This window comes from Carcharodon carcharias, chromosome 5 (assembly GCF_017639515.1).
Source record: "Carcharodon carcharias isolate sCarCar2 chromosome 5, sCarCar2.pri, whole genome shotgun sequence".
NCBI classification, from domain to species: Eukaryota; Metazoa; Chordata; class Chondrichthyes; order Lamniformes; family Lamnidae; genus Carcharodon; species Carcharodon carcharias.
The window spans coordinates 58132217-58154408 of NC_054471.1; the positions used below are offsets into that span (position 1 = coordinate 58132217).

The 22192-nt window shown below is 44.4% G+C and overlaps 1 protein-coding gene across 2 annotated transcripts in view; it reads left to right on the forward strand.

Moving 5' to 3' along the window:
* Positions 1–22192, forward strand: part of ascc3 (activating signal cointegrator 1 complex subunit 3) — a 619273-nt gene that overhangs the window by 99771 nt on the left and 497310 nt on the right. The window lies entirely within an intron of this gene.

Here is a 22192-nt window from a genome sequence, read left to right on the forward strand (position 1 = left end):
CTGACACCAAGCCAAGCACAGCCTCATGTATCTCCCATACACCCGGCTGCATCTCGTGAGTTGGCTGCATCACGGAGGATGGACTGAGCATGTGCCTGGGACCCTGCAGTCCTCCAGCTGGTGGCACCATGGGCACTCTCTGTCTCCACCAACTCCTCCAGCGACTGTGAAGTACCCTCATCACTGTGCCTCAGTACACTTGCTGAAGATCTGATGCCCACCAGGGTGCCAGCATCTGCGCTGGTGCCTGCTTGGCAGAGATGGTGTGGCGCTGGTGATGTTGACACTTCAGAGGGGGCCCCTGCTGCTCCAGGCCCCAGCCCTGCACCATTGATGCTGAAAGGAAGAGTAAGGAAATTCGATCAGTTAGTGTGCGGAAAATGTCAATGTACATGCCCGTCCCGCGGATCATCATACGCTCATCATTCCACACACAATGGCCAAGCCATGTTAGTAACGTCACTCACTCAACGATCAGCACTGCCATGGATGTTGGGAGACTACTGGTGACGTGAGTGCTGGCCACACATACCTGCCCATGGAACCCCAGTCTCTCCGGCTCTGTTGGACCTGGGCGCGTGGCACCTCTCCAGGTCAAGGGCCTCTTGCTCGAAGCGGCTAAGCAGCAAGACCTGGGCTGGCCCATCACCAGTCCTCACCCGCTCGGTAGTGTTGTGGGGCTTCTTCTCCTGGAAATGAGAAAAGAGCATTGATAAGTGATAGCTGAAGCGTGAGCCTCCTTGCAGCAGGCCTACCCATGCCCGGTTGGCCATTGCTGGGGTCCAGTGCATCCTTACCCCGCTGCTGCCTAACACACACACAAATATGCCAGGTGTGTCCTTCCCAATCCCCCCGCCCCTCACCGCCTTGGCCACATGCTGCCTTCATCACACTTGGGAGCACACAGTTTAACTTGTCTTAGCAAGGAGGCACAATGATGTGGATCGCAGAGGGCAGCAGATCGATCTGTGCCACGCCACCTTGAAGACCCCCTCCCACCACATCATCACCCTGACTTCACCATGTCCTGTAGTTCAAGCAGTGCGCCTGGGTACAGATCCTTCAGGTTACCCCCACCACAGTCATGTGGGTCTCAGTCCACACATGCTGCAGGTGCAGAACCCATCTCATCACCACCCTCTCAGGCTGACCAACACGTAGGGAATATCTGCCGGCCTGCCCAGCTAAGGTCACATACCGTCAATGCCTCATTACGTTCAGGTCAGTCAGACATGGGTGGGGCATCGGAGGGGATTGGTGGGAGGGGGGTGGTGGGGGGGGGAGCAGCTTACATGATGGGTGAAGTGAGCAATGCCAACATACTATTCACCCTTCCGTGTGCAGCAGGTTGTTGAAGAACTTGCAGCACTGGATCCATGTGCACCGCACCACGTCGTGGGAGCTCACGACCTCCGCTACCTCCTCCCATGCACGTTTGGTCAATTGGGGTGGCCTCCTCCTTCCATACTGAGGAACAAGCACCTCCCGTCGTGCTGCCATCTCCTCGAGGAGGGCAGCAAGGCACTTGTCCAAAAACCAGGGTACACTTTGACCACCCGCCCTATCATCTTGCATGGCAAGTCTGAATGTCCCCAACTTCTGGCCATGTACAGCAGTATTGGAGCAGTTGCAGCTTGGCCTTTAAACAGACTGCCGGATCGCCTTTGGACCGGTCGGCGGTTGCCGATCTGCCACCACCAGCCCGCTCCCGCTGTCCCCAGGACCCGGGAAACACGCTGGGCGGGCCTTAATTGGCCCGCCTGCGTAAAGTGGCAGCGCGGACCTGACCGCCAGTTGCAATTGGGTCCGCGCCCGCCCACTCACGTGCCGTCCCCCCCAGACGGAAAATTCTGCCCTCTGTTTCCTGTTAGCTAGCCAATCTTCTATCCATGACACTACGTTACTCCCTATACCCATGAGCTGTTATTTTCCACAATAACCTTTGATGTGGTACCGTATCAAATACCTTCTGGAAATCTAAGTACAGTCCATCCTCTGGTTCCCCTTTATCTGCAGCATATGTTACTCTTTTGAAGAACCCCAATAAATTGGTTAAATATGACTTCCCTTTCACAAAACCATGTTGACTCTGGCTGACTACCTTGGCCTTAATACTGCCGTTGGCGTGCAGGGGCAGGCCCGACACGCCAACATGCAAAATGACGTCGGGCTTGCGTCCTGACATCATCGCGCGTCATTTAGATCCTTCGTCCAGCGGGTGCGGGCCAGAGGTGGCCGCGCACCTGCAAAACTGTCAGCGGCCTATTAAGGCCATTAAAAAACCAATTAAAGTTGTTTGCAACGCTGCCTGTCCAACCTTAAGGTTGGTGGACAGGCTAAGAGCCCAAGCAGCCTTCGCGATTTTTAGGAAACCTCATTCACGAGCAGGATGAGGTTTTCTAAAGCTTTTATTAATTAAATGGTAAAATTTTCCTAAATATAAAATCATGTTTCAGCTCATGTGACACTGTCACATGAGAGAACATGTTTAAATAATTTTGTACTTTATTTATAACTAAATTTTTTAAGCAACTTATTCAGGGAGATTCCTGCGCTCTTTCGCGTGCTCAGCACTCCCTCCTCCCCCACCCGCACAGGTAGTGCTGAGTGCTACCGGCCGTGCCTCACACTGGGCGGGCCTTAATTGGCCCGCTCATGTTAAATGGCGACATGCAGCCGATCGCAGGCAGTGATTGGCTCTGTGCCCACTCCCACCCAGCCCGCCTGATGCGGGTAAGTTTCTGGCCCTTGAATTTTTCGAAGTGCCCTGCTGTAACGTCTTTACTAATAGCTTCTAACCAACTTGCTTGAGTTTTTGATGAGGTAACAGAAAGGGTTGATGAAGACAATGCCTTTGGTGTGGTGGACATGGACTTCCAAAAGGCATTTCATACAGTGTCACACAACAGACTTAGAGCTAATGGAATAAAAGGGACAGTAATAATTAGCTGAGTGACAGGAAACAGAGATGTGATTAATAGTTGTTTTTTGTACTGAAGGAAGGTTTATATTGGAGTTCGCCAGGGGTTGGTGTTAGGGCCCCTGCTCTTCCTGATATATATTAATGACCTTGGCCTTGGTGTAAAAGGCACAATTTCAAAATTAGCCACAATACAAAACTTGGAAGTAATGTGAGGGGGATAGCGTAGGATATAGATTGGTGGAATGGGCAGACAAGTGGCAGATAGATTTTAATTCAGAGAAGTCTGAAATGATTCATTTTGGTAGGAAGAATGCAGAGAAGCAATATAAAATAAAGGGTACAATTCTAAAGGAGGTGCAGGATCAGGGGAACCTGGGTGTATGTGTGCATATACCATTAAAGGTGGCAGGACATGTTGAGAGTACTGTTAATAAAGCATACAGAGCTTTATCCATAGAGTATAGAAGCAAACCTGTATAAAACACTGGTTTGGCCTCGACTGGAGCATTGCACCCAGATTTGGTTGCCACACTTTAGGAAGGACCTGAAGGCATTAGAGTGCAGAAAAGATCAGAAAAGATTCAAGGGGATGACTCCAGTGATGAGGAACTTCAATTATTTGGAAAGATTGAAAAAGTTGGGACTCTTTTCCTAGGAGAAGTGAAGCTTGAGAGGAAATTTGATAAGAGTTATTCAAAATCATGAGGGGCAGGGAGAAACTGTTCTCTTTGGTGGAAGGATGGAGAACCAGGAGGCACAGGTTTAAGGTAATTGGCAAAGAAGCAATTGGGGCATGAGGAAATTTTTTTTAACGGAGAGCGTGGTTATGATCTGGAATGCACTATTTGAGAGTGTGGTGGAGACAGATTCGATCAAGGCATTCAAGAAAGAATTGGAGGGAAGGTGGGAGTGAATTGCTCCCAGGCTGAATGGCACCTGCTTTGTTGTAAGATTATGTGATTACATGAATTTGTTAACAACGTTAAGAGATAGAAGTGGTATAATAAGGGATGAGAGATGATTATTGTTCAGAAGTTCAGCACAAGGCAAACATTTTCCTAGCATTATAAATGGTATCTATGAAGCAGGAAAGTACTAGTAAAATTTGAAGGTGATAAAATAACTGTGTTTGTAATAAACAGAAATTTCAGAAGTTAGTGTGGCAGATGTACTTTATTAGTTGGAGGATTTTGAGAGTAGCACATCACTTGGGCCAGATCCATTCAGGAGGAAATTTGGGGAAACTGAATCTGGCCAAAGAGGAATTGCTCAGCACTTGTAAAATTCTGAAGGCATCAGTTTAAATGCATTAAAATGTTGCCAAATTTAACTTTGACAATTGTTGGTCTGTTGGTCTTAACCTGATTAATGGATAACATAATCTATTTTAAGGGGTAGGCTAGAGGTGTGTCTGCGTAATAACTTAATTTCATCATTCAGTACAAATTTACAAGGGGAAGATTCTGCCTGACAAACACTGACTTCTTTAGCATTAACACAGCATTTCCCAAACTGTTTCAGATAGACCCCATTTGAAAATTATCGTGGAACCAGATGCCAGCAAGAGCAATGAAGCAGCATACTAACATTCAGTATATATTTATTAAAGTTGACGTATTATAGATCGACATATAATGCATCATATAAATATGTAGACCTGTGCTTTTAAAGTACTTTTTAAAAATGTTATTACCTTATGTACTCACCGGTCCATTACTTCATCTGAGCCACTCCAGCTCGTGAACCTTGGCCAGGAAGCAGCAGAAGCACAGTTTAAGAGTCTTGAGGTGGCTGATGTTGAAGTGTAGGTCGTTCTGCAGCATCAGCAGCAAAGGCATTGCCGTCGAGTTCATTGTTTGGGCTGGGTTTCGAAGCTGAGTGAAGTGGACTTGGGCAGGAACCCATGGCCCAGAGGGAAAGACTCAGATGTTCAGGTGCTGCTTGGGCCTCGGTGCCTGTGTAAGACCTAGTTTCGGAGGAAGGGAAGCTCGTGACCCCGTTCGCTATTTCTGCGACCCTGGCTGTGGCTGTGACACAGTTTGGGAACCACTGCATTAGCAAAATTTCTTTTGATACAGTTCTTTAATGTTTCAAAAATCTTATGTCAATTTCCTCTTGAAAAGCTCCTAGTTAGTGGCCAGAGGAATCCAGTGTGACTGGCTATGTCAACAATAGGAAACACAAACTTCTTGAGCAGTACAATGTCAGTGAGGTATTTAATAGATACCCATAGAAATAGCTGTATGAACCCCTGCTTCTATTCTACATTCCATATTATGGGAAGGATGTGATTGCACTGGAGGGGGTGCAGAGGAGATTCACCAGGATGTTGCCTGGGATGAAACATTTAAGTTATGAAGAGAGGTTGGATAGACTTGGGTTGTTTTCGTTGGAGCAGAGAAGACTGAAGGGTGACCTGATCGAGGTGTACAAGATTATGAGGGGCATAGACAGGGTGGGTAGGGAGCAGCTGTTCCCCTCAGTTGAATGGTCAGTCACAAGGGGGCATAAGTTCAAGGTGAGGGGCAGGAGGTTTAGGGGGGATGTGAGGTAAAGCTTTTTTACCCAGAGGGTGGTGACGGTCTGGAATGCGCTGCCTGGGAAGGTGGTGGAGGCAGGTTGCCTCACATCTTTTAAAAAATACCTGGATGAGCACTTGGCACGTCATAACATTCAAGGCCTTGGGCCAAGTGCTGGTATATGGGATTAGGTAGGTAGGTCAGGTGTTTCTCACGTGTCGGTGCAGACTCAATGGGCTGAAGGGCCTTTTCTGCACTGTGAAATTCTGTGAATGCCAGAACAAATTGTAACATTGTCAATTTAAAAAAATATTTTTACAGGATGTGGGCGTGGCTGGCTAGGCCAGCACTTTTATTGCCCATCTTAATTGCCCTTGAGAAAGTGGTAGTGAACTGCATTCAAGAGATATGGAGATAGAGGGAGAAATGCTGTAAGAGGTAGATGATCAGCTGTGACCTGCTTGAACAGTGGAGCAGGCTTCACAAGCTGAATTGGCTACTGCTGCTCCTAGTTCCTACATTTTGAACCACTGCAGCCCATGTGGAGTAGGTACATCCACAGTGCTGTTAGGGAGGGAGTTCCAGGATTTTGACCCAGCAGTAGTGAAGGAATGGCAATATAGTTCCAAGTCGGGGTGGCTTGGAGCAGAACTTGCAGTTGGTGTTCCCATGCATCTGCTGCCCTTTTCCTTCTCGGTAGTAGAGGTCATTGGTTTGGAATGTGTTGCCGAAGGAGCTTTGGTGAGTTGCTGCAGTGCATCTTGTAGATGGCACTCCATGCTGTCACTGTGCGTCAGTGGTGAATGAGCGGATGTTGATGATAGTGGATGGGGTGACAATCAAGCGGGCTGCTTTGTCCTGGGTGGTGTCAAGCTTCTTGAGTGTTGATGGAGCTGTATTCATCCAGGCAAATGAACAGTATTCCATCACACCCCTTACTTGTGTAATGTAGATAGCGGACAGGCTTTGGGGAGCCAGGAAGTGAGTGCCCTTGGCAGAATTTCAGCTTCTGATTTCCTCTTGCAGTAACAGTATTTATATGGGCGGGGGTGTCCAGTTCAGCTTCTGGTCAATGGTAACCCCCAGGATGCTGATAGTGGAGGTTTCAGTGAGGGTAATGCCATTGAATGTCAAGGGAGGTGGTTGGATTCCCACTTGTTGAAGATGGTCATTGTCTGCCACTTCTGTGATGCGAATGTTACTTTCCACTTATCAGCTCAATGTTGTCCAGGGCTTGCTGTATATGGACACACACTGCTTCAGTATCTGAGGAGTTGCAAATGATGCTAAACATTGTGCAATCATCAGTGAACATCCCCACTTCTCACCTTAGGATGGCGGGGCGGTCATTGATGAAGCAGGACGCTACCCTAAGGAACTCCTGCAACGACATCCTGAGACTGACATGATTGACTTCCAACAGCCATGAACCATTTTCCTTTGTACTAGGTATGTCTACAACCAGTGGAGAGGTTCCCCTTTATTCATATTCACCAGTTTTGTTTGGGCTCCTTGATGCCACACTCGGCAAATGCTGCCTTGATGTCAAGGACAGTCTCACCTCTTGAGATTTGGACCAAGACTGTAAAGCTGAGTGACCCTGGCGGATCCAAAGCTGAGCGTCAGTGAGCAGGTTATTGCTGAGTAAGTGCCGTGTAATACTGCTGTCGGCGACCCCTTCCATCACTTTACTGATGATCGAGAGTAGACTTGATGGGGTGGCAATTTGCAGGGTGGGATTTGTCCTGCTTTTTGTGCACAGAATATACCTGGGCAATTTTCCACATAGCCAGGTAGATGCCAGTGTTGCAGCTATACTGGAACAGCTTGGCAAGGGGCACAGCTAGGCTTGGAGAACAACTCTTCAGTACTATTGCTGGAATATTGTCAGGGCCCATAGCCTTCAGCCATTTGAAATTATGTGGAGTGAATCGAATTGGCTGAAGGATGACAACAGTGATGCTGTGGACCACAGGAGGAGCCTCTCCCTCTAGTTAGCTGATTATCACAGATGCCAGTCTTCAGCCAATTCAATTCACTCCACGTCATATCAAGAAATGACTGTAGGCACTGGATACTGCAAAGGCTATGGGCCCTGACAAGTTTCTTGCAACAGTACTGAAGACTTGTCACGCCCCTAGCCAAGCTATTCCAGTACAGCTACAACACTAGCAGCTACCCGGCAAGGTGGAAAATTGCCCGGGTATGTCCTGTACATGGAAAGCAGGACAAATCCAACCCGACCAATTACTGCCCCCTTAATCTACTCTCGATCATCAGTAAAATGATGGAAGGGATAATAAACAGTGCTATCAAGCAACACTTGCTGAGCAATGACCTGCTCATTGACACTTGATTTGGTCTCTGCCAGGGTTGCTCAGCTACTGACCTCATTCCAGCCTTTCTTTAAATATGGACAAAAGAACTGAACTCCAGAGGTGAGATGAGAGTGGCTGCCCTTGACGTCAAGGCCGCATTTGACTGAGTGTGGCATCAAGGAGCCCTAGCAAAGCTGGAGTCAATTGGAATTGGGGGGAAAACTCTTCACTGGTTGGAGTCATACCTAGCACAAAGGAGGATGGTTGTGGTTGTTGGAGGTCAATCATCTTGGTTCCAGGACAGCACTGCAGGAGTTCCTCAGTGTCGTCTCCTATGCCTAACCATCTTCAGCTGCTTCATCAATGACCTTCCTACCATCATGAGGCCAGAAGTGGGGATGTTCACTGATGATTGCACAATGTTCAGCACCATTCGCGATTCCTTGGATATTGAAGCAGTCCATGTACAAATGCCGAAAGAACTGTACAATATCCAGGCATGGGCTAACAAGTGGCAAGTAACATTTGAGCCACACAAGTGCCAGACAATGACCATCTCCAACAAGAGAGAATCCAACCATTGCCCCTTGACATTCAATGGCATTACCATCACTGAATCCCCCACTATCAACATCCTGGGGGGGCTTACCATTGAACATGACTGGCCAGATAAATACTGTGGCTACAATAGCAAATCAGAGGCTGGGAATCCTTCAGTGAGTAACTCACCTTCAGACTCCCCAAAGCCTGTCCACCATCTACAAGGTATAAGTCAGGAGCATGATGGAATACTCTCCACTTGCCTGGATGAGTGCAGCTCCAACAACACGCAAGAAGTTTGCCACCATCCAGGACAAAGCAGTCCGCTTGATTGGCACTCTTTCCACAAACATTCACTCCCTCCACCACCGACAGACTGTGGCAGCAGTGTGTACCATCTACAATATGCACTATAGAAACTCTCCAAGACTCCTTAGGCAGCACCTTCTAAACCCATGATTGCTACCATTTAGAAGGACAGGGCAGCAGACATGCGAACGCCATCACTTGGAAGTTCTCCTCCAAGCCACTCACCCTCCTGACTAGGAAATATATCGCAGTTCCTTCACTGTCGCTGGGTCAAAATCCTGGAACTCCCTCCCTAAGAGCACTATGAGTGTACCTACACCACATAGACAGCAGCGATTCAAGAAGGCATCTCACCACCACCTTTTCAAGGGCAGGTAGGTATGGGCAAGAAATGTTGGCCTTGCCAGCGATGCCCACATCCTGTAAATAAATAAAATAAATTGTCCACCACTATTCATGTGGCAGGGTTTCAGAGCTTAGATCTGATCTGTTAGTTGTTGGATCACTTAGCTCTGTTTATCGCAGAGTGCTTTCGCTGTTTGGCACACAAGTAGTCCTGTACTGTAGTTTCACCAGGTTGGCATCTTATTTTGCAGTATGCCTGGTGCTGCTCCTGGCATCTCCTCCTGCACTCTGCAATGAACCTGAGTTGATCTCCTGCCTTGGTAGTAATGGTAGAGTGGGGGATATGCTGGGCCATGAGGTTGCAGATTGTGATTGTATTCAATTCTGCTCATGGTCCATAGTGCCTCATGGGTGCATAGCTTTGATTTATGCTAGGAAATCTCTCCCACATAGGACGGTGGTAGTGCCACACCTTGGAGAGTATCCTCAGTGTGAAGTTGGGATTTCATATCCACAAAGACTCTGCAGTGGTCACTCCTACTAGTACTGTCATGGATTGATGCGTCCGTGACAGGTAGACTGGTGAGGACGAGACAAGTAAGTTTTTCTCTCTTGTTGGTTCCCTCCAGCTACAGATCCAGCCTAGCAGCTATGTCCGTCGGCCAGCTTGATCAGTAGTGGTGCTACCTAGCCATTCTTGGTGATGGACGTGGAAGTCCTCCACTCAGAGTACATTCTGTGCCCTTGCCACCCTCAGTTCTTCCTCCAAGTGATGTTCAACATGGAGGAGCACTGATTCATCAGCTGGTGAGAGTGACGGTATGTGGTAATCAGCAGGAGGTTTCCTTCAGAGAAGGAAATCTGCCTTCTTTACCTGGCCTATGCCTAGGTTGGTTCAGGATGATCCGTTCAGTTTCATTCCTTTTTGGAGACTTTGCAGAGGCTTGGTACACTGAGTAGCTTGCTAGGCCATTTCAGAGGGCAGTTAAGAGTCAACCACATTGCTGTTGGAATCACACATCGGCCAGACCAGGTAAAGAAGGCAGATTTCCTTCTCTGAAGGACATCAGCAAAAACCTACACGTTATGACAATTTACAATGGCTTCACAATCACTGCTAACAAGACTAGCTTTTTAATTTCAGATGTATTAACTGGGATTCAAACCCATGTCCCCAGAGCATTAGCCTGGGCCTTTGGATTACTAGTCTGGTGACATTTCCATGATGCCACCGCCTCCCCTAACACTAAATAAAATTGAAGAGCTGTAGAGATTAATCCTAGCAGAAAATTTGCAGAAGGAGCTGGTTTGTTTATGCAACTGAACAAGCAAATTAAATTAAAATATGATATATATGCACAAGAACAATTTATATTTATATAGCATCTTTAACACCCCAAGACGCTTCACAGGAGCACTTTAAAACAAAGTATGATACCGAAACTTAAGGAGATTTTAGGTCAGATGACCAAATGCTTGGTCAAAAAAGTAGGTTTTAAGAAGTGGCTTAAAGGGGGAAAGCAAAATGGAGAGGTGTAGGGAGGGACATATTTATCATACATAAACCCAAACCTACATAAAATAATGAACTTTGTGCATAGACCTCTAATAGGTGTGAAAAATTGCACAACTGGAATGCATGTAACATAGAGAGAGCAGGAAGCAGTATTATCATTAGAACCAAAGAAATTTATTGGTCAAAATAAGGCCATTTGACCTATCATTTCTGGCCTAATCTTTGCTAGAACACTCTAAAACTAATTTTAATTGTCCTGCCTTCTCCCCATAGCCCTGTAACCCCCATGCTTCAAATATTAACCAGCTTAAAAGATAAAAGCAGTCTCTGTAGTAAACATTTATTGCTTTAAAAGTGTATAAGATAAATTTTGCTTAATCTCTCTCACACACACACATTAACACTGCTGGATAAAGATTAGTGTAGTATGGCGAGTTATGGTTATTGCACCACAAAACAAAAGTATGTGGCTTTGGAAAGAGTGCAGATCACTGAAGAGTGTTGATTTGAATTGTAAAAGGGATGAGATATGAGGAAGTATCAAAGACTTAAAGCTTTACGATCTCTAAGTAGGTGGGATCTCCAAGTATGCAAATTCCTCATTGAATCAAATGAGGAAATTATTTCAAAGTCAAGCTAGAAAATAGGACCAGAGTGCATAAATGGAAATGTAAAACTTATGGGAAGAATTTCTTTATTCTGATAAAATTTGGAATTAGAGTATCTGTTTTATATATATATATATATATATTTCGTGCAAACAAAAACTTCAGTGTATACAAATTAGAGTTGAATGATAATTTGAAAGAGTTGAGGTATCAACCGTACACAGTGGTACCAATGAGAAACCACCTGTATATGAAGACTGATTTACAGAGCACTGAGTGATGCCATCTCGGTGATGGCTGCCAGTAGTGCCAAATCAATTATGGACAAGCTGGAGCCTCAAAGTAAGATTGTACTATATAAGGGAGGGTAAAGGAGGGCATCTTTGCATCATCCATGGGTAATTTGGCTGGCCATATTATAAGATAAGTGACTAAAAAAACAATAACCACATTCAAGTACGTTAACGCAAATTTCAAAGTTGCCAGTTAAAGCATCTTAAGCACTCTATTTATTTTTGGGAGAAGCAGCTGTGCTTAACTTGTTAAAATGCATTTAATGCAGGAGCAAACATAAATTAGTAAATAACACCTTGTTAATGTTCAATTACTTTTCTATGAATATAAAACCTTTTAGGGTTGAGTGGCGACTTGATAGAAGTTTACAAAATTATGAGTGGCATGGATAGAGTAGATAGTCAGAAACTTTTTCCCAGGGTGGAAGAGTCAATTACTAGGGGACATAGATTTAAGGTGAGAGGAGAAAACTATAGAGGACATGGGCGAGGCAAGTTTTTTAGGCTTGCATTTATATAGTTCCTTTCATGACCACTGGATGTCCCAAAGCACAATTAAGTACTTTTGAAGTATAGTCATTGTAATCTATGTGACTTGTAGGAGTGTCTGGAATTCGCTGCCAAAGGAGGTAGTGGAAGCAGGTACGATAGTGGTGTTTAAGAGGCAGCTTGTCAAATACATGAATAGGATGGGAATAGAAGGATATGGACCCTGGAAGTGCAAAATGTTTTAGTTGATGGGCAATATGATCGGCACAGGCATGGAGGGCCTGTTTCTGTGCTGTACTTTTCTTTGTTCTTTGTTCTTGTTCTTTCTAAGCGGTATGGAGTTTCAGTTTGTAAACTAAGTGCAGCTTTAATAAAGCTGTAGTTTTAATAAAATTGAAGGTTGGTGGGATTTTTTTTATCTTGGTGTAAACATTGCTGGGGTGTCAGGTTTTTGTGCCAACAGTACAGCCTGGATGTGGGACAGAGCCCCTGCCAATAATACGTTCAGCTCTTCGTCATTGCAGAAGGCAAGCTGCAGCCGGTAGGAGTTGACACTGTCTTTGTTGTATTCTGTTGTGCTGCCCACGGCTCCATGATCTCAGTGGTAAGGGAATTCAAGGACAGAATATGGAAGCTCTGGCGCAGACACATTTTGCATAGGGACCCTTGCGAAATAGCTGCTGAATACAGCCAATGGAAATTGGAGACCTGCACTGAATGAATGAGTTTACACTTTGGAGTGCACTTTCTTCCCCATTTTACCATCACAGACATCTTACAATTTTAGCTGTCAATAACTCTGCACTTGGAGTTCACAAATTGTACCCATGAAGACATTACACTCTCGCCCCCAGGCTTAGGTGGTGTGTTTTTACATCACGGTTGTCAGAGAAATATTGTGTTTCATGGCTAGAGCAGATACACTGTGCACATTCCGGCAGCACCTGAAGGTTTGAGACGGCGGGTGCCCACTCCATACAGGCCAGTGTGGAGCTACACAGAAGGAATATTCTCATCCTTGTTTCAGGTCCCTTGAAGGCCTTGCCCAACTCGTATCTCTGTAACCTCCTTCAGCCCTACAAGTCATATAGATTACAATGACTATACTTCAAAAGTACTTCATTGTGCTTTGGGACATCCAGTGGTCATGAAAGGAACTATATAAATGCAAGTCTTTCTTTTCTTTTTCATGGAGATCGATAAACCACTCCAATTCTTGCTTCTTGCCTAGCACTCCACCAATGCCAGGCTATACTTTCAGCTGGCTGAAATTTCCTTCTGCCTTTCTACCTTTCTTTCTTCCTTTATGACACCTTATAACCTATCTTTTGGATAACCTTTTGGAGACACTAAAGAGCTGGATGTTTTCCCAGAAGTAGCCAAACCATGAACTAGGGTGTTATTGGTTGGTTGAAAAGAAAGTCTGGAAAGCTACACCATCAGGACTGTTGTGACCCAAAGGAGAGAGGGGGTTCGTAGAAGTGTACCTGCTGATGGTAATTATACCCATGAAACTCGGAGGTGAAAGCTGTTGTTGGATAGGATTCCTGACCTACCCTGCAGAAATATCAGCACATTGTGAAACTTTGTATCACCGTATCACAGAATGGTTACAGCACAGAAGGAGGCCATTCAACCTTTTGTGTCTGTTCTGGTTCTCTGAAGGAACAATTCACCAAGTGCCATTCCCCCGCCTTCGTCCCATAGTCCTCCACATTCTTCCTTCTTGGATATTAATAAAAATCCCTCTTCAATGCAATAAATGAACCTGCCTCCACCAAACTCTCAGGCAGTACATTCCAGATCCAAACCACTCGCTGCTTGAAAGTTTTTCCTCTTGTCACCAATTCTTCTTTTGCTGATTACCTTAAATTTGTGCCCTCTTTTCTTGATCCCTCCACCAGTGGGAAGTTTTTCCCTATCTGCTCTGTCCAGATCCCTCATGATTTTGAATACCTCTATCAAATCTCCTCTCAACCTTCTCTTCACCAAGGAAAACAATCCCAACTTCTCCAATCTATCTATGTAACTGAGGTTCTTCGTTCCTGGAACCATTCTCGTGAATCTTTTCTGCACTTTCTTCTTCACATCCTCCTTAAAGTGTGGTACCAAGAGCTGTACACAGTGTTCCAGTTGAAGCAGAACCACTGGTCTATACAAGTTTAACGTAACTTCATGCTTTTGTACTCTATGCTACTGTTAACAAAGCCAAGGAGCTGTATGTTTTATCAACCACATTCTCAACTTGCCCTGCCACCTTCAATGATTTATGCATATACACACCCAGGTCCCTCTGCCCTTACAACCCCTACAACATTGTATCCTTTATCTTATATTGTCTTTCCACATTCTTTCTACAAAAATTAATCATTTCACACTTCTCTGCATTAAATTTCATCAGCCACTTGTCCACCCATTCCACTATGTTCTTTTGAAGTTCGATATTAACCTCCTCACAGTTCACAAAACTTCAATAAAAGCAAAACACTGCGGATGCTGGAAATCTAGAACAAAAACAAAAATACCTGGAAAAACTCAGCAGGTCTGACAGCATCTGCGGAGAGGGATACAGTTGACGTTTCGAGTCCGTATGACCCTTCATCAGAACTAAAAAATATAGAAATGAGATGAAATATAAGCTGGTAGAGGGGGGTGGGAGGGACAGGTAGAGCTCGACTGGTAGACCTGTCCCTCCCACCCCCCTCTACCAGCTTACATTTCATCTCATTTCTATATTTTTTACAAAAACAGAATTACCTGGAAAAACTCAGCAGGTCTGGCAGCATCGGCGGAGAAGAAAAGAGTTGATGTTTCGAGTCCTCATGACCCTTTCGACAGAACTTGAGTTCGAGTCCAAGAAAGAGTTGAAATATAAGCTGGTTTAAGGTGTGTGGGGGTTGGGGGGGAGCGGAGAGAGAGAGAGAGAGAGAGAGAGAGAGAGAGAAGTGGAGGTGGGGGTGTGCTTGTAGGGACAAACAAGCAGTGATAGAAGCAGATCATCAAAAGATGTCAACAACAATAGAACAAAAGAACACATAGGTGTTAAAGTTGGTGATATTATCTAAACGAATGTGCTAATTAAGAATGGATGGTCGGGCACTCAAGGTATAGCTCTAGTGGGGGTGGGGAGAGCATAGAAGATTTTAAAATATTTAAAAATAATGGAAATAGGTGGGAAAAGAAAAATCTATATAATTTATTGGAAAAAAAACAAAAGGAAAGGGGAAGCAGAAAGGGGGTGGGGATGGGGGAGGGAGCTCAAGACCTAAAGTTGTTGAATTCAATATTCGGTCCGGAAGGCTGTAAAGTGCCTAGTCGGAAGATGAGGTGTTGTTCCTCCAGTTTGCGTTGGGCTTCACTGGAACAATGCAGCAAGCCAAGGACAGATATGTGGGCAAGAGAGCAGGGTGGAGTGTTAAAATGGCAAGCAACAGGGAGGTTTGGGTCATTCTTGCGGACAGACCGCAGGTGTTCTGCAAAGCGGTCGCCCAGTTTACGTTTGGATGGTAGGGCGCTCAAGGTATAGCTCTAGTGGGGGTGGGGCGAGCATAAAATATTTAAAAATATTTAAAAATAATGGAAATAGGTGGGAAAAAGAAAAATCTATATAATTTATTGGGAAAAAACAAAAGGAAGAGGGAAGAAACAGAAAGGGGGTGGGGATGGAGGAGGGAAGTCAAGACCTAAAATTGTTGGAAAATGCAAACTGGAGGAACAACACCTCATCTTCCGACTAGGCACTTTACAGCCTTCCGGACTGAATATTGAATTCAACAACTTTAGGTCTTGACCTCCCTCCTCCATCCCCACCCCCTTTCTGTTTCTTCCCCCTTCCTTTTGTTTTTTCCCAATAAATTATATAGATTTATCTTTTTCCCACCTATTTCCATTATTTTTAAATATTTTTAAATCTTTTATGCTCCCCCCACCCCCACTAGAGCTATACCTTGAGTGCCCTACCATCCATTCTTAATTAGCACATGCGTTTAGATAATATCACCAACTTCGACATCTATGTGTTCTTTTGTTCTGCTGTCTGTGACATCTTTTGATGATCTGCTTCTATCACTGCTTTTACCTACAACCACACCACCCCCCACCACTTCTCTTTTCCCCACCACCACCACCACCACCACCACCTTTAACCAGCTTATATTTCACCCCTTACTGGGATTCACCTAGTTCTGTCGAAGGGTCATGAGGACTTGAAACGTCAACTCTTTTCTTCTCCGCCGATGCTGCCAGACCTGCTGAGTTTTTTCAGGTAATTCTGTTTTTGTTGTGACAAAGTGAATATTGTTGCTGCTGCCATAGTGCTCCCTTTTGGTGAGATAATGAAACTTGACGACAAGAAGTGTCAGTTGTCAGGTTCTCAATCAGTGAGAGAATTCAATTTTACAAAAAAAAGTAGCAAAAACATCTAAGTATTTAAGCTTTAGTTACTTACATCTTATAAAGCCTCTCTTCCTCCTGTAATTTTAAAATCCTTTGCCCATTCAGTTTATAATATTTTTGATGAGTTTGCAAACATGCCCATTCCCTTGTGAAAAAAAGTATTTTTTGGGGGAAACAAAAAAGCTTGGAAAAAATTAAAATCATTGAATCAATGAACTACAACCTAAACAGTGAGATTGAATAATTTAATTATATAAAATAGAAAACTTTTTTAAAAATCTGCCTTACACAATGCTTCCTTTGTAATTTGACTATGGTTGACATGTTTAGCCAAAACATAGCAATGGACTTAATGTTGTCTTGTGCTGAAACATCTGATTTTTCTACAAAGATTATCTCCTCTGAATCTCTTGTAATGTCTTGTAGTGAGATTGAACCACTTACAGCTAGTTAGTGGAATAATCCAAAGATTCTGCAGATCTTGAATTTGATTTGTAACAATGCTAGGTTTCTGTCTATGTAAATGAGATTTACGGTGCTCTTTGCCAATGGATGTTAAATTGCTTTTGTAAATGACCCGTTATAAGCTGCATTTTTTTTTAAAATTTGGAGCTTTACTGCGTAAGACTTCTTTTTTCCCAGTCCACCAGTAATTGAAAGCCTTCATCCCTAACCCAGCAGTAATTTGCTGAGTCATGCATTAAATTGTTTAATGATGAACAATAAAAGCTCATTTGTGGCTTGAGTATTATGCTTATTACAACCCAGGTGAAGTGCAGTGAGACATTTCAGTTTAAATGTGGGATAAATTAATATGACACGGAAAACTCTCAAGCCAACAAGTTGCTTGCGCTACCCCAGAGACAGCTAACGATGGGTTGCTGTCAGGACTGATTAAAAATACCATGGGCAGTGATTGAAACTGGCAATGCTGTATCAAGATAAGAGTTGGTGATCAACGTCAACAGGTTTTTTCTACTTTTTGATATTGCTGCGATTGCAAACCTACAAGACTAAAGATCAAGCAGGCTAATGCTTTTTAAAGATGATTTTGACTTTTATGTTAGCAATCCTTGAATACTATACTTGAGCAATCAGGCTTGTGCTAGGAATTTAGTTCTTAGCTCTCACTAAAATAGCAAGCTACAAAAATGATGCCTTGAGAGGTATCGTGGGACCCACAATACAATGAACACAGGGGAATGGGGCATCAATCAGTGAAGACACTCTTTAGATGAACTTTACAATGTCCCCAGGAGCCCAGGGGAGGTGGTATGTGGGTGGGCATTCAGGGACATGCGTAAAATCAGGTAGTATGGTGGGGGCACCATGCCTATCCCCTACCCACCTCTGCTGATATTTTACCAGCGGTGGGATAGCTGTTGGGTGGCCTGCTTGCACATGAACTTATTAAGGCAGATAAGTAGCCTATTAAGGGACTCGTTCCATTGTTGCTGGTACTTTACAAGTGGGTCTCCCTTACTCTAAAATAGTTACTTTACAAGTGGTAGGGAGGTGCTCCCACCATGTGGCAAGACTGCTAGGTAGGCCCTGGCATGGCAGGCTGTGGGCACCTGTTTTTGCATCCTGTGCCCATAGCAGGTCTTCCCTAACAGAAATGGCTACCTCTGCTTGTTTTCCCCTAACTAGCCTCCAAATTGCATCCATCCACTATTATCCAGGGCCTGCTCAACTGGCTGTGGTGAGGTCACGCCACATACTTCGGTCTGCGGCTTCCATCTCCGTTCCTCATTGGGGGTTGACTGAAGTCCCAGCAATGGTCACCACTTCTGGTGTTGCTGCTGGCACTGGAGAGCTACCAGCCATCTGGTTGGTTGTCAGCTATTGGTGGCAGATCATCCTCTCACATGAAGATGGAAGCCATAACCTCTGTAAAACTTGGTTGTGGCTTCTCACGCCAGCGAAGGCAGACTTGTCCCTGACTTTTCAGCTGGTGGACAGGGCCACCACGTTCAAGTAAAGTCCAGCCTCTCTATGTAATCATTACAATCAAATAAAATAAACTAAGCCATGCACAGTTCTGATTTAATGAGGCTTCATGCAGTCCGGAGTCAAGGTTGAGAAGTCCCAGGACATCTCCCTCCTGATTTTATACCACTGTGCCACCACTTCTGTTGGCACACCCTCACACCTTCACATCTTCATTCACACCCTCCCATCCCCGTTCACACCCTCACATCCGCTGATCCCCGTTCACATCCTCACACCTCCCGACCCTGTTCACACCCTCACACACTCCCGTCCCCGTTCATACACTCACACCTTCACATCTCCGTTCACACCCTCCCATCCCCGTCACACCCTCACACCCACCGATCCCCGTTCACATCCTCACACCCTCCCGACCCTGTTCACACCCTCACACACTCCCGTTCCCGTTCACACCCTCCCGTCCCCATTCACACCCTCACACCCGCCCATCCCTGTTCACACCCTCACACCCGCCCATCCCCGTTCACATCCTCACACCCTCCCGACCCTGTTCACACCCTCACACACTCCCGTCCCCGTTCACACCCTCCCGTCCCCATTCACACCCTCACACCCGCCCATCCCCGTTCACATCCTCACACCCTCCCGACCCTGTTCACACCCTCACACCCTCCCGTCCCCATTCACACCCTCACACCCGCCGATCCCCGTTCACATTCCATCACCCTGGTGATGGTGGTGTCTAGGGCATTGTCTGTAAGGAGTGATTCAGTGAGTATGACTATGTCAAGCTATTGCTTGATTAGTCTGTGGGCAGGTCTCCAATTTTGGCCCAAAACCACCCTAGTAGTAGCTACAAAGTGATAGGTTGTATAAATACAGAGATTAGTCAAGCGTGTAGCAAAGGCAGAATGATTTTAATGGTGAATTTTAACTTACATATAGATCAGAACCAACAGACTAGCACAGGTTAGAAGGGTAGTGAATTTCTTGAATATGTCAAGTTTGGTTTTCTGCAACAGTATGATTTGATATGTCCTTAGATGTCACTTGTGACTGAATACCATCAATTGATATGTACTTGCTGATGCACAAGTTTAAAATAAGCCATTGTATTTGTAGCGGCAATACAGGGAGAACATGGATTTGGTATTCATTGGATAGAATATTAGTCCACAATAAGTGATGGTAAAACTTGGAGTTTTTTGTAACATCTTGTAAGATAATTATAACTAAGATGTATCCAAAGCATCCATGAACCCATGAGAATCCAAGCTTGTTGCTGTGTGGGCCACTTGGGTACATAGCCTCAAACCTGACTGATCACAAATGAAGTTTAAATGAATGCTCCTGTTAATTTACAAGTCTTTAGCTGTTGATACAAACAGATCTTGGTTTTATAATTTAGGATGTAGAAGCAAAGAGAATATGCTAGAGCTTTATAAAACACTGGTTAAGCCTGGAGCATTGTGGGCATCTCTGAAGTGTGAGGCAATAATCAAAAACCATAGATTTAAAATCATTGGCAAAAGATATAGAGGGTTGAAGAGAAGAAATATTTTCACTCAGACTTCTCGGCTTGGAATGCTTTAGCTGAAAAGGTGGTCAAAGTTGATTGCAAAAATAATTTTAATAGGAAGTGCACAGGTACTTGAAGATGAGCAAGTTACAGGGTTACAGAGAAAACGTGGATAAAACCTGGGACTAAGCATGACTGCTCTTTCAGAGAGCCAGCAAAGGTTGAGTGTCCTCTTTTTGTGCTGCAATTATCTGTGATTGTATGACAAATGTGAAAGATTTCCTTTGTGTTCACCAAAAATGATAAGTTTTCCTTCAACTTTTAATTTTTTTGTCCCTTCCCCAAAGTGGTTTACTTCTTGTTGAAGTGGTCGCTATATTGCCAGACCCATCAAAATGCAATTCTTTGCAAATAAGCCTAGATGGGCTGGGTATTGTATGCTGTTTGTCCAGAGTGGGCACCACAGTTGAACTGTATCTTGTATTCACCTAATTCGCACAAATGTTCACTTCCAACACCTTTCAGTTCAACTAGAAGAATAGAGATTGGAAGCAGGACCCCTCGCCTCCACCACTCCTAACATTTTTGACATCAATTAACACACGTTTTTCCAGCAGGGATCTTTGGAATCCCTGGCTGATGTTTTGTTTGGCAATTGTTGTACTTCTGTTGAGATAAGCTGGCTTAGCAAGAACCAGGAATTGAACAAGGGATCATCCAGCTCTTCATGGTTCATGACCACCCTGTTTGCTCCATTACCTCACTAAGCCACTTGCAGAACCTGCTGCTGGTGTGAGTACTGTATGCTGGGAAATTTGGGACCCTGTATTATGAGGTGGCCTCAGAGGTAATTTTAACTGTTGGCAATTGAGTAAAACAGGTAGTACCTGATTGGCTGCCTGTTGATTTCAGTGGAAAGGAAAAGGGGAGAGATGTATAACAGGTGGCTGATCTGATGCCATCCAATTTATCCTGCTGTCAAGTTAAAATCATCCTCCAGAAATGGACTGTATAGTTCTGCAAGCACCAGCTAGTTCCATATATTATGATATCTACTTAATGGTTTAGATAGGACATAGGATAATTGCTGTCATTAGATCTTTTGATTAAGAGACTTCTACTGCACTGTGTAAATGCAGTCTCACCGGTAACAATGGACTACATTTAACAGTGATCTATATCGCAAACAAGTTGCTTTGAATTGAAATACAGCATAAATTTAAATGCCCTTGTACTGACACTCGTCTCATTGTTGAACGCTACCTAGTCATAATCAAGCATACATGATCAATCAAGCATTGTGTAAAGTTATTTTAAAGAAAGTCCTGAACTTAGTATTGTTTCTTCAGCCCATGAGGCAGACAAATTAGCTTTTTCTTTTTGTTACTGGGATATGAGTGTCAGTGGCAAGTCTATAATTTTGTTACCATCCTTGTAAAGATGGTGGTGGGCTGTAAACTGGATGTGTGACTTTAGCAAAGGACCGGTTGTGTTCCTTTTTCTCCCCCTTTCTCCTTAAGCTAATTTTTAATTTTAATGATGCCAGCTTTATGTCAACATGCGGGGTAACATTGCCCTTGGAAGATGGGGTAGTCTTATTTGTTGTCACTCTTATTTCCTAATTCTGATGGGAATGCTAAATCTGAAGCTTTGCTTATAATAATTCATGTGTTACTGTCAAAGTATGCCATATAAGTGATGTTGGAAAATTTAAGTTGACAGTAAAAATATTGACGGTTAACCCATGTCTAGTCAGCCATTGCCTCATATTACATACAGATTGAAATGTCTTGCATGAGTTCCAAGTCATTAAACAAATATGACACTTCATTTTCAAACTGATGTGGTGTTGAGAAGAGTAAATTGGTGAAATTGTGGAGTAAATGAAAATGTGTCTTCTAGCACTGATGACTGAACTTTCATTCATGAACTGCAAGTGCAAGTGCTTGCCTTTTAGCTTTGTGATTTAAACTGAATAAGGCTGAAGCATTTGCTACATCTTCAGACAGATGTGCCGAGTGGATGATCCATCTCTACCTCCTCCGGAGGTCCCCAGCATCACAGATGCCAGTCTTCAGTCAATTTGATTCACTACATGTGATATCAAGAAATAGCTGAAGACACTGTATACTGCAAAGGCTATGGGCTCTGACAATAATCTGGCAATAGTATTGAAGATTTGTGCTCCTGAACTTGCCAAGCCCCTAGCCAAGCTGTTCCAGCACAGCTATAACATTGGCATCTCCCCGGCAAGGTGGAAAATTGCCTAGGAGTGTCCTGTACACAAAAAGCAGGACAAATCCAACTCAGCCAATTACCGCCCCATCAGTTACTCATGAACATCAGTAAAGTAATGGAAGGTGTCAACCACTGTGCTATCAGCAGCACTTGCTTAACAATAACCTGCTCACTGACACCCAGTATGAGTTCCGCCAGAGCCACTTAGCTCCTGACCTCATTACAGC